Raw genomic sequence first — 13,083 nt, forward strand, 5'->3', positions numbered from 1 at the left:
ATACTTGCGCTCGTTAGGGCGAAGCTGCCGGCTGAAGAAGGCCAGCGGTTGCCAAGCCCCGTTCACCCACTGTTCATACACGGCGCCCACCGCGTAGTCGGAAGCGTCCGTGGTGAGGGCGATGGGTGCGTCGAGCGCCGGGTGCGCCAGCATGGTCACGTTGGCGAGGGCCAGCTTAGCGCCCGTGAACGCCGCGTCCATCTCTGTGGTCCAGGCGACGTCGTGCTTGGCCGGCTTGCCCCGGAGGGCTTCGTACAGGGGGCGCATGAGTTGGGCGGCGCGAGGCACGAACCGGTGGTGGAAATCTACCATCCTCAAAAATTCCTGTAGGGCCTTGATGGAGCGGGGGCGCTGGGAAACTTGTGACTGCCTCCACCTTGGTAGGCAGCGGGACGGCCCCGCGCTTCGTGATGCGGTGCCCCAGGAAGTCGACGGCCGTTATGCCAAACTGGCATTTCGCCGGGTTGATGATGAGGCCGTGCTGGCCGAGGTGCTCGAAAAGCGTGCGCAGGTGGATGAGGTGCTCTGCCCGGGAAGTGCTGGTGATGAGAATGTCATCCAGGTAGTCGAACAGAAAGGTGAGATCGCGCAGCACACTGTCCATCAGCCGCTGGAAGGCCTGGGCCGCGTTCTTAAGGCCGAACGGCATTCGGAAAAACTCGAAGAGGCCAAAAGGTGTAATTACAGCCATCTTCGGAACGTCGGCCGGCCGGACAGGTACCTGGTGGTAGCCCCGAATAAGGTCGACCTTGGAGAAGATCACCCGCCCCGCCAAACGGGCGGAAAAGTCCTGTATGTGTGGTATCGGGTACTGGTCGGGGGTGGTGGTGTCGTTGAGGCGGCGGTAATCGCCGCATGGTCGCCATCCGCCACCCGGTTTGGGCACGATGTGCAGGGGCGAGGCCCACATGCTATTCGAGCGCCGCACAATGCCCAATCGCTCCAGCGCGTCGAATTCCACCTTCGCCACGGTGAGTTTAGCCGGGTCGAGGCGGCGAGCCCTGGCGTAGACCGGTGGACCTGTGGTCAGGATGTGGTGTTCGACGCCGTGCTTGACGGCGATGGCCGAAAACGTCGGCTGCGTGAGGGTGTGAAACTCGGCGAGTAGGCGGGTGAAATCGTCCACGGCCGGGAGCGCGCAGGCTAGCTTGGTCGGAGCGGAGCCGCTCAATGAGCAAGCGAGCGAGCTGAAGGTCTCCGCGTTGATGAGCCGACGCCGTTTGACGTCGACCAAAAGCCCATGCGCACAAAGAAAATCTGCACCCAGCAAGGCCATGGGCACGTTCGCCGTGATGAAGTCCCACCTGAAGCGCTGGCCCCGAAGCAGAATGCGACGCTGCGCGAACCGAAGGTGTGGATGGAGGAACCGTTTGCGGCGACCAAGGCGGGGCCGCATAGGGCAGCCTGTTTGTCCTGCACCGAGGCGGGTATCACGCTCAGCTGAGCGCCGGTGTCACACAAAAACGCCGCCCGGACTCCGTGTCCGTGATAAACAGAAGGCTGCCTGAATGGCCGACGCTCATGGCAGGCAGCGAGCGCCAGCCTGGTCGTTTCCTGACTCGCCGAAAGTGCACGGTGGGTGGCACGTTCTGGCCTTCTGCCCGAACCTGGCATGGTAATAGCACATGGTCCGCTCTGGTGGAGGTTCCGGCGGTCGCGTCGGGTTCGGCCGATGGGGCGTCATGGCGGCTGCTGCCGTCAGTGGCGCGGACTCGGCCGGTGGAAGCGCCGGTCGTGGCGCGGGCGTTGCCTCGGTCGGCCCAGGGTCCCAGGCGGCCGCTCCGACATGTCGCCTGGCCGAGAAAAATTTATCCGCCTCCTTGGCCAGGGCGCGAGGGTCCGTGATGGGTGAATTAGCCAAAGCTAACCGTACCTGCCCGGGTAGCCACTGGAGGAAAGGCTCGCGGAAGAGGAAGTCCGGGCTGTGGTCACCGAGAAGAGCAAGCATGTGGTCCATGCTTTTGGATGGACGGGCCTCGCCCAGCTCCGGTAGGTGTAGTAGTTGTCGTGCGCGTTCGGTCTCCATGAGTCCAAACGCACTGAGGAGTAGGTCTTTGAGCGCGCCATATTTGTCGGCGTTCGGCGGGTTCTGTAGGAAGCTCAGGACCCGGGCCGCGGTGGACGCGTTGAGCGCGGAAACCACATGATGGTAGCGCGTCGTGTCCTCAGTAATTTTCCGCAGGGCGAAGAGAGAATCCGCTTGAGCAAACCAAACGGCCGCGTGCGACTCCCAGAAGCCCGGGAGCTTCAAAGCTACAGCTGACTCCATCGCCGTGTTCTTAGAAAGGGGTCACCAATTGTGGGAGCTGTGCTCGCACGATAAAGCCAGACAAAATGGACGACACAGGAACGAATTTGCACCGAGCTATTTATTTAGTTCAAAACCAAATAATTCAAAAGCACGCTAAATCCGTCCCTCGAACGGGCGGCAATTTATATCACAAACTCAACACACAAAAGCCACGCCTCTCAGGCGGGGTGTGGTATGCAAAATAGGTAAGTCACGCCTCCCGACGGGGCGTGGTATGCAAGGCAAGTGTTCGCCCGAGAAGGGCAAGTCTGGACACGCCCGGGCGAGTCCGGACACGTGACCGCTCGCCGGTTGCGTCATCGGCCGGTGCACGGTAATTGTGTCATGCTTCCGGTAACCGCTACAATACTATAATGGAGCTATGGCATATGCATGTATTGTCCTATTCACAGCCAGTTAACATCGAGACCCGTGAATGGATGGGCTCAAACAGGCTTTATCTCCAAGACATTCGGAATTATGGCGGTAAAAGACTAAAAGCTCGCGCGCACGGCTGAGGAGAATCATGACGACCTTAAGGCTTTTATAAAACCAAACGGGTGTATTCCCGAACAAAGAAGGGAAAATAAAATCAATGATCACTATCTACAATGAGGTAGAATAATGAGGTAAAATAATGAGGTAAAATAATGAGGTAAAATAAATCCTATTACAACTAAGGTGCTTCACTCTCAGTCATGGTCACAGACGGGGAAAAGGGACACAAAACCGGGCGACTTATCTTTGGTTTGGCAACGCCAACGGGGGAGCGGAAAGATGGGGCACGGAGCTGGTGGTGAGGAGATGGGCAGGACGATGGGCGAGATTAGGTGACAGCTGGATGACAAAGAGAAGATGAGGAGACGAACAGGATGATGATCATAGGCAGCAGGCAGACAAACACAGGGCCAAGGCAGGCAGGCAGGACGACCTCCTTTCAGCTGTCCTCGCTCCCAATTCTCTTCAGAACTATCCAAGTTTTCCCCCCACAACATACTCAACCCGCCCAATTAAGGCTCCTCCGACTTCTCCTCAGACTTTCAGAACTCTCCTAACGAGAAAGCTCTCCTCAAATATGGCGCAATCCTCCCTGAACAGTTCCCCCTCCTTATGAGCTCACCGAACCCTCCTCAATCCTCCTCAAAGAACTCTCTCTCCGGGGCTCCTCCCTCATCTCCCTCGACGCTTGCCCCTCCTCCAGGCGTTGAGCTCCACCCCTGTCCAGGGAACGATTATAGCTCCGCCCCCTCTCCTTCTGCCTGACAGAATGTCACCCGGCACACCCGGCGGAGGCTTACGAAGTTTTACACGCATTTCCTTAACTTTAATCCCTCTCTATCTTATCACAAGCTCCCTCTAATCGTGCACATTTAAACACAACCTTAAGCTGCATTTTGTCTGCTTATGTACATTACATCGAGATGCTACTACAAGTCACACAGTCAATACTATTCCGACGCAATTCCACCTTTCCTATGGTATCTCTAACCTCCCCCATAAACTTAACAGTATTTATTTATGTTTACATGTATGTATGTATATTTACGAAACTCCAGAGGTTGCATTTTTCAGAAATTAAAATGAGGACATGACTTTTTGAGGAAACTACGATATAATTCAATTGTAAAGATATACAGTCATGTACAGTCGTGGCCAAAAATATTGGCACCCTTGCACTTCATTCAAATAACTCAATTTTCTCTAAAACAATAAGTTGAAATTGACAAAAGCATTTGGTCTCCACAATTCTTTATTTCACTGTTAATATTACAGAATCTTTGTTTTTGATTCAGAGCTTAATATATCCTTTTAAATCAAAATATAAAAAGAAATGGCATTGACAAAATTATTGACACCCGAGACTTAATATTTGGTTGCACGGCCTTTGAACAAAATAACTGCAGACAAGCACTTCCCCGAGCCATGAATGAGCTTCCTACACCTCTCTACTGGCAGTTTGACCCACTCTTCTTGTGCAAACTGCTCCAGTTCTCCCAGATTTGAAGGGTGCCTTCTCCCAACTGCCGTTTTCAGAACTCCCCACAGGTATTCAATGGTATTTAGATAAGGACTCATTGCTGGCCACTTCAGAACAGTCCAGCGTTTTGTCTTGAACCATTCCTGGGTGCTTTTTGAAGTGTGTTTGGGGTCATTGTCCTGCTGCAAGACCCATGACCTTGGACGGCGACCCAGCTTTCTGACACTGGATTGAACGTTGCACTCCAAAATGCCTTGGTAATCGCCTGATTTCATGATTCCATGCACACATTCAAGGCACACAGTGCCAGAGGCAGCACAGCAACCCTAAAACATCACTGAACCTCCTCCATGTTTCACTGTCGGGAAGGTGTTCTTTTCTTTGAAGGCTTCATTTTGTTTTCTGTAAACATAGAGATGATGTGCTTTACCAAAAAACTCTAATTTGTCTCATCTGTCTGCAGGACATTCTCCCAGAAGGATTTTGGCTTGTTCAGGTGTGTCTTGGAAAACTCCAGTCAGGCTTCCTTTTGTCTCTCTCTCAGCAGTGGGGTCCTCCAGGGTCACCTACTATAGAACTCCTGTTCATTGAGTTGGCGACGGATGTTGTGAGTTGAAACTGTCGTACCTTGTGTCTGAAGGTCAGCTTGAATCTGTTTGGCCGTTGATCGATGTGCTTTCTCCACCATTCGAACAATCCTTCGCTGCAATCTTCGATCAAGATTTCTCTTGCAACATTGGTCCAGGGAGGTTGGCTACAGCGTGCCATGGGCCTTAAACTCCCTGATAACATTGCGTACGATGGACACAGGAACATCAACATCTCTGGAGATGGACGTGTAGCCTTGAGATTGTCCATGCTTGGCTACAATCTTGTGTCTGACCTCCTCAGACAATTTTCTGGTTTTCTTTCTTTTCTCCATTCAAACTGGTTGAGTAAGTGATTTTTATATTGCAGGCACCTGCAACTCACAACAGATGAGTTCAATTCCAAAGTAAAGAATCACCTACTTGAAATCTAATTATTTCTAACAACTTCTAAAAGGTGCCAATAATATTGTCTGTGCCATTTAAGGGTTTCTGTGTGGAAGAAGCTAAGATTTATTAATTTTTTCATCTTTATTTCATCTGGAATAAGCTTCACCCACATCTTTATTCTCTTTCCTAACCCTCCCTTCTTATTGCAGTTTGCAGTGCTTCCTATTTTCCTCTTACTTTTTCCTATTAATCATTCCGTTGATTATTGTGTCTAAGAGTTTCCCAATGCGCTCCGGTCAGTTAATTCCCTCCGTCACCATACTCTTCCCTGAGTCTCCACCTTGTAGAGAGAAAAGTTAAGCATTGTATTATGAAGTTGTTCTTTTCGATGCAAATTGTTTGTTGTTTGCATTGTTTGCTGATATTTTTCCTGACAGATTCGTAATATGACCTGCTAAAAATAGTGAGATGATGATTTATAAATGAAAGCAAACTGAAAAGACAGAAGGAAGAAAGAAGCATCACAGCTTTACAGTGTAATATAGCAGAAATTACTTTTATTTTCAATAAGTAGCAAATTTTAATGCTCTCGATAAATATTTGCCAAAGCATTATAATAAAATTGTTTTATATTGCATTGCTGTCAGATATAACATGCAATGTATTGTATTTATGTGCAATAGTCATGTATTTTGAGGGTGTGCTCCACATAGCGCATGGCGAGCCACAAGTAAAGGGCCATGCAACATCTGAGCTACAATTAAACTATGCAAGCAGGTAACCATTTGGGATAAGCATCAACAAAAAAAGTCTTAAAACAACAAAAAAAGATTATTTTTTAAATTAAAAAAAGTCTTTAAAAATCAACAAAAACAACAAATATATTACAGTTTTCATTTGTTCATTGGGCACTTGCATGCTCATTCACATTCAAACTCCACAGTCGTAAATATTCCAAAGTTATGACAAAAAAAAATAGCTGGCACTGGTAGAAAAACCCATCATCATAACTCTGAAAATCTTCTGCTGTGACAAATGGAAGTTTCAGGTCAGTTGCCACTCCAGTAAGGTAAATCGTCCAGACATCTAGGACCTTTGGTTTTATTTTACATCTGGCAGCAACAGACAGAGGGTGCCTCCAGTCTTAGACAGGAATTTGCTGAAGCAAAAAGAAAAATCAAACTCGATTCTGGCTTTTTCCAATCAAGTAAGTCAGCATTCATGAAAAAGATGATGTTGATGATGATAATAACGTGGAATAAGATACGCGTACATAAACACAAATGAGGAGTGTTCAGCAGTTAATTTTTACTGGCTACTCACCTGGAAAAGTTCACAATCACAATGATATCCAGTCAAACTCATAATCTGGAAATTAGATATTTGTACAAGAATGTTCCATACGACGTAATAGTCCTGTTTTGAAAGGTCAAACGACGTTGTTTGTGCACCATGTAACCACAAACTTCCCCAAACCATTTTTGCCATCATGCCCCTATGCTCGTGAATACAATATATGCTTGTGGGTAAAAGGCCAAGAGTTTGTTCTGGTTTCATGCAATGCAGTGCGGCCCCATATCTGAGAGGTTAGACAACCAAGAAAGCGTGCTGAGGGGATGATAATGTAGTGGAAAGTGAGTCAGAAAACCTGTGTGTAAATCACGCTGAAAAGGCATCACTTAACCGAAATGTACTGTGTCCAAACACAGCTCTTGGCAGGAATATCTCGGAATATATAAATGCAAGAGGTAACCTCAACAAAAAAGGAAATAATTCACCCTCTCCCTGTGCATATTTTGTTAACAAGGAGAGAGACAAGGATATATATTGTTGCGGATATGAGGATTGCATTTTTTTTTTATTGTGTTGTATTGTATTGGAAATGGTGATGAACATTATTGGTTATTCTGCGCCTCCTGCCTCCGGAGTTGTGTAAAGATAAAAAGGGCGTCTCGGTAATTAGTCCATAAAGCATCCACGTCAGCCAATCATAGAATACCCCTGTTCGATAGCTTATATCTTATTATGTGTTTTAGAGTAAGGCCTTGTCTTCCATTAGAATAATACTCCATTGCACCGAGTGAAAAAGAGATAGATTCCCTTCATTCCCATTCCCAAAAACCTCCATTCCCCCTTTCGTCGATTGTCAATTGCATCCCCTCCAATTGCCGCCATTGACCACGAGGCAGGGTCGGAGAAGAAAGGCGTGTCTCCACATCGTCATAGAGGGGAGGGGTGAGCCAGCCCCACTCGACCAACCATGAACAAGGGGTTTGGCTTGAGAGGGCGGAGAGAGAACGTTTGAGGGAGGTTCGCAAAGGTTGAGGGGCGGGGCCTATATAACCCACGGCGGGGCGTTCCCCAATGAGATGAGCTTTGAAAGAGTTGAGACAAAGAGGGAGGAGACAAGAGCTGGGTCGTCAGAGCTGAGCTGAGTGCTTGAGCCACCGAAACTGCATCTACAGCAGCTTGAGCCACCGAAACTGCATCTACAGCAGCTGGAGCCACCGAAACTGCATCTACAGCAGCTCGAGCCACCGAAACTGCAGCCACAGCAGCGTGGGGCCTGGACGGCAGTTTGGAGCAGGGCCGCGAAGGAACGGCGGCTGCCCAACGAGCCGATCGTGCTGCAGGACCAGTTGGACCTCCCTATCCCACCAGCCATCCACCTGCCATCCCTATCATCATTCCCCGTGTAAGTGTGTTCGTAGTCTGTCTTTTGTCTTGTCCCTGGGTAGTAAGTAAGCCTGTTAGATAAGCTAAAGATTTCACTGTGTCACCTGCGTCTCATGTCCCTGTAAATAAACGTGACTGCTTTCTTTTTGCTTATATGTGTGAATAATAATAAACCCAGTTACTCCTCCGTACTTCTTCTTCTTCTTCATTCTCGTTCGGTCGCTTTAGAGGTTTCCATATTGAGTAGCTACGGCGCAATACGGCCAAAGTTTGGGGTGAATCGGGTTTTATTCAGGGAAGCACTGTTCGGTCGCGGTAATACCACCGCTCGCTAAAATAACATCCTAATCCGCGGTCCGTAACAAATTGGTGTCGGGGAGTGAGATACGAGGCCCGAAGCGCGCTTAACGCGCTCAAAATTACGAGCTGCTGGAAAATTGTGTTTTAAAGCAAAACCCGAATTTTGAAATCGTGCCATGGCTGGTCAAGGCGATCGGATGCCGGTGGGTGAGCTAGCGGAGGGGTTAGGAGTAACCCAGGATCAGAGGGACGAAGTAGAGGAGAACATTGGCAATGTGGTTGAGGGGGTATCAGACGCACAAAATGGCGCTCTCGCGCACGTGGTTACAGCGGCACCAAATTTTGCCGCGCCCGTGACCGTAGCAGCGGGCTTTGATGTGGGGGACTTCATGGCGCAATTCACCGAGATGCTGAGAATAAACGGGGAGAAATTGAGTAATCAAATTGAAGAAATAACGAACGGAATGAGGGCCAATATGGAGAGAATGGAGCAGAGGGACAGAGACCGCATGGTGGGCGAAAGGGTCCCAGGGGTGCATGAGGAGGTAACGCGGGTCGAGAAGCGCTGGTTGAACGAAGTTGAGAAAAGCACGGGTACAATGACGGGGGTAGAAATCGCGACACGGGGTTTGGAAAAGCCGGTGGCCGCTGAGGTAGAGGAGGGTGTTTTATTAAAGCCAGCGGTCGTCGAGTTGAATAAAGAAAAAGCAGTGCTGGGAATTAAAATTGAAGAGATGACGGAGGTAGCCCGGGAATTGCAGGGAGAAATGGAATATGTACAAAGTCCCTGCTCAAATCATAATGGTGTGCTCACTAACCAAATAAAGAGTTTGCAGGTTTTTGGTGCAGGGAGGAAGAAGAACCCCGAAGGTGAGACGTGCTGTGTATTGTGCGGGGAGATTTTTTAGAGGATGTTTGGCGACAAAAGAATTTTCGCGCGCTTGGGATCGAGGAAGCATCCGGGCGTGGGTGAAGGGTCCCGTGCGAGTGGAAATGGCACGCGTGGGAGGAAAAAGTGTGCGTCGGCGAGTGGGTGTGTTATAAAGTGTGGGAGTGAAACCGAGTGCGAGCGAGAATGCACGTCGGTGTGTACGGAGTGTGACACAGGGAGTGAGAGCAATACGGAGTGTACGTGCGAGGGTGAGTGTGACACGGAGAGTAAGGTGGTGGTGGAGCGTGTGCGAGAAAGCACACCTGAATTGGTAGTAGCGCGAGTGTGGGAGAGCCCATGTGAGCGCGTTAGTGGGTGGATGCCAGAGTGCACGCCCATGGTGAGTGTTACGGAGGACGTAACGGAGGAGAGGTGTGGACCGAGGTGTGCGCAAGAGTGTGCGCGAGAGGTGTGGTGTGTAACAGGGAGTACGTTGGTGGAATGTACGGACGGCGTTGGAACGCCGGGTTTGGTTAGGGTGAAAGGGGTAGCGTATGCGTGTGAGCATGCCGGTGAAGCATCGACGGTAACCGGGTTAGCGGTTAGAGCGACGGATAGCCGATGCGAGCACTCGGGGCGCGGTGTGCTTTGTTGGATGCGAGGCCCGGCGCGGATCGAAGCTGCGTCGTTTCTTTTCGAAGCGTCGTTGCCGATTCGGGCTTGGCCCCGCCCCGCACGGTCGAGTCCGGGCCTTGGCGGGCGAGGCGACCGGTACGGTTCAAGGGCGAGTGGGAGGAAGCGGTACGGTGCCCCCTCGTGGGGACGGGGTTCCGACCGAGGGAGATTGAGCCATCGGGCCCGGGACCGCAAGGTGCCACGCCGAGATGGTGCGTGGCATCTCGGCCCGACCAAACCACCTCCCTTGAACCGAAAGCCGGACGGATTCAACCTGCAGGCAACCAAACCACCCGAATTCATTGCTCGGCTTTACGAAGCCGAGTTTAATGATGTCACGACGCACCGAGGCTAGGATATAGTGGACTGTGATGATGGTGATAGTGATTTGATCCGAAATTTAGAAAAGTGAATAGGGGGGGGAGGGCTGCATACCACGTGCTTCAGGTGAATAAAAGAATTGGCAGTAAATAGAAAATTTTTGATTAGTTGAATTTGGGTGTGCAAAATTGATAGTGGGACCTCCCCGATGTGGTGGGATGGCAGCTCTGTCCTCCCTCACAGACGGGGGGCAAAGGAGCACTAGCTTATGGGGTTTATGGCAGTGTAAGCTCGCCGAGGGAGGCTTTGGATAATGTGTAGGGACCTAGAAGATGACCTTAGGTGACGTTAAGGTTAGGTAGTGACAATGATACCTGTAGTGGGGACGCAGGTAGATTAGTGTGAATGATAATGACGTGGGAGCGCAATAGTTTAAAGGGGCGACTGGGAAGCGCAAGTTTCAGAGGGGAGCAGTTAGATGAGATGATGCCGTGTGAGTGTTGGAGGTGTATTTAGAAGTGTATTGTGAAAAGTGTATGGTGAACAGGTGTGATTGCACAGGTGTGCAACTGAACAGGTGTATGGAGCAGTGTTTGAGTGATAGTGATAGTGATGTGCATTGTGTTGACCAAATGGTCCAGGGAGAAGGAGGGTGCAGGTGGCACCAGGTGTGATTGCACAGGTGTGCAACAACAGGTGTATGGAGAATGGTTGTGTGAAATACATGGAGTGTGGAGTATATGGAGTATTGGAATGGATGGTCGTGGAGTGAGTATGGTGGAAACTGTGGAGTGGTGTGCATGGTGCGAAGGTGTGAATGGGGGAAGAGTGGACCCCCATCACGGATACCCGGGGCGGGTAGTGTAAGTGTTAGGTAGAGGGTATAGGTAAATTGTGGTTGGATATTGGCATCTGTGGTGCGGGTGGAAGAATTATGTTTGGATGGGTGCATTAGTGTTGTGGAAATGGCTGGGCGTGTAGCCTGTTAGTGTGTGTAGTTGGTTTGGGCACTCCACCACTGTGAGGATGTCGGCCAGGTGAGGCCGCAGGTGGGCTCTGGGAGCCGGTAGAGTTGTTGTGGATGGGGCCCGAGGATCTGGAGGACGGACCCGGGTAGCCCAGTGCCAGAGGGCACCAAGGGGTGACAGAGCCAGGAGGGGCCTTCCCCAGTAGATAGGTTAGGTTAAGGAGCAGGTAAGCTCGGGTGGCAACTACAGTGGTGGAGATGTGCAGGTGGGTAGACCTGCTGGGAGAGCTACACGTCACAGCCCAGAAATTGTGCAAGGGCACCGGGAGATGAATCGGGGGAGTGAGACCCCAAATTGAGAAGCACCACAGTTTGGTCAATGGGAATTGGTTATTAGAACCCATAGTGTAAGTGGCCAATGGATTGGCAGGGAAAGACCCCGGGTAGTGTAACGTGTGTTAAAGTCATTTAGAGGATAGTTAGGATGAAGGATCTCCTCGCACCATCTGCATCCACTCACCTGAGGTGACAGGTACTCCGCACCATGCCATGTTTAATTATTTTTATGTACAAATGTTTTGGATTGTGAGACGCATCATGACGTGGGTGTGACATTGTGCTTGATGTTCCATCTCTTCCTCCTTATGAGGATTGATGATGAATTGGGTGATGGCAAATTTTGAAGTAGAGGGATTGTGGAGACAAATTTGGTATAAGGGAAATATGGGGAAGACGTGACGTTAGCGACGAATTTGTAAATGTGTAGAATTTGTACATATGGGGTAAGGGCAAGGGTAGTGTAGGTGACAGGGGGGTGACATACGGTAGGGACGAGCTTTCTCATTTCGCTCTCCGTACGCATTTCGCCTTGCATTGCCTTATTGATGTGTACCCTTGTGACCTTACCCCTCGCTCATTTGTCTCCCCCCTTTTGTCTCCCACATGACCTGTGCGCCATTGGGCGCCGAGGGGAGCGTGCGTGAGTCGGCCATTGTGCACCCGGAACTCTCAGAACCAGCTGTCTGCATCGATGCACCACATTATGGACCACATGTCAGTGGCCGAGCACCACTTATGGACCCCATGGGTTGGGGCATGGCCCCTCTGCTGGAACCGGCCATGAAGGCCCGAAATCTTGCTGGCGGACCTTGGCCACAGGGCACCGATGCCCCACAGGTGAATCACACGTAGTCGGCCTGGTGGGCCATTAATAAATAAAATGGACACGTTTGGGCAAGCTTTATTGCAAATAGCCCGCCAGTAAGAGAATGAAGGAAATGACAACAACTGGAAGAAAATAATAATAGCCAGCAGAGGGAGCCGAAGAGCAAGAGACCACCTGCAGGGTTAGGGGTTGTTGATTTTATTTTTATTGAACACTGATGAACAATGGTGACTGCACCGATTGGTGCTTGGGGGTGTATTGGTGCGTTTTGGGTGCTTTCATGGTGCGTCGATGCAGAGCAGACTGTCTCCCCCCAGAAAGAACAATTACAGGTCCTGGGTTAGTCTTGTAAATAAAAGTAGCGTCAAGTGTAAATAATGCTCCCCACCATCAATGTATAGTTGAAGACCATTCCGCAATTCGGTTAACTGTGGGTGTAAGTCTGTTAGGCAGGGTGCAATGGAGCAGCGGGACACATTTATCTATGTTTTAAAACTGTCACACTCAGGGTCAGGTTAAAAGTAGAGGGAACTACACCTACGTGTCACACTAAATAAAAGTTGTAGGCCCGGGCCGTGCCTAAGAGGAGGAGGGTGCAGTGTTGCGGATATGAGGATTGCATTTTTTTTTGATTGTGTTGTATTGTATTGGAAATGGTGATGAACATTATTGGTTATTCTGCGCCTCCTGCCTCCGGAGTTGTGTAAAGATAAAAAGGGCGTCTCGGTAATTAGTCCATAAAGCATCCACGTCAGCCAATCATAGAATACCCCTGTTCGATAGCTTATATCTTATTATGTGTTTTAGAGTAAGGCCTTGTCTTCCATTAGAATAATACTCCATTGCACCGAGTGAAAAAGAGA

Source organism: Myxine glutinosa, chromosome 8 (assembly GCF_964187855.1).
Source record: "Myxine glutinosa chromosome 8, kmMyxGlut1.1, whole genome shotgun sequence".
NCBI lineage: Eukaryota > Metazoa > Chordata > Myxini > Myxiniformes > Myxinidae > Myxine > Myxine glutinosa.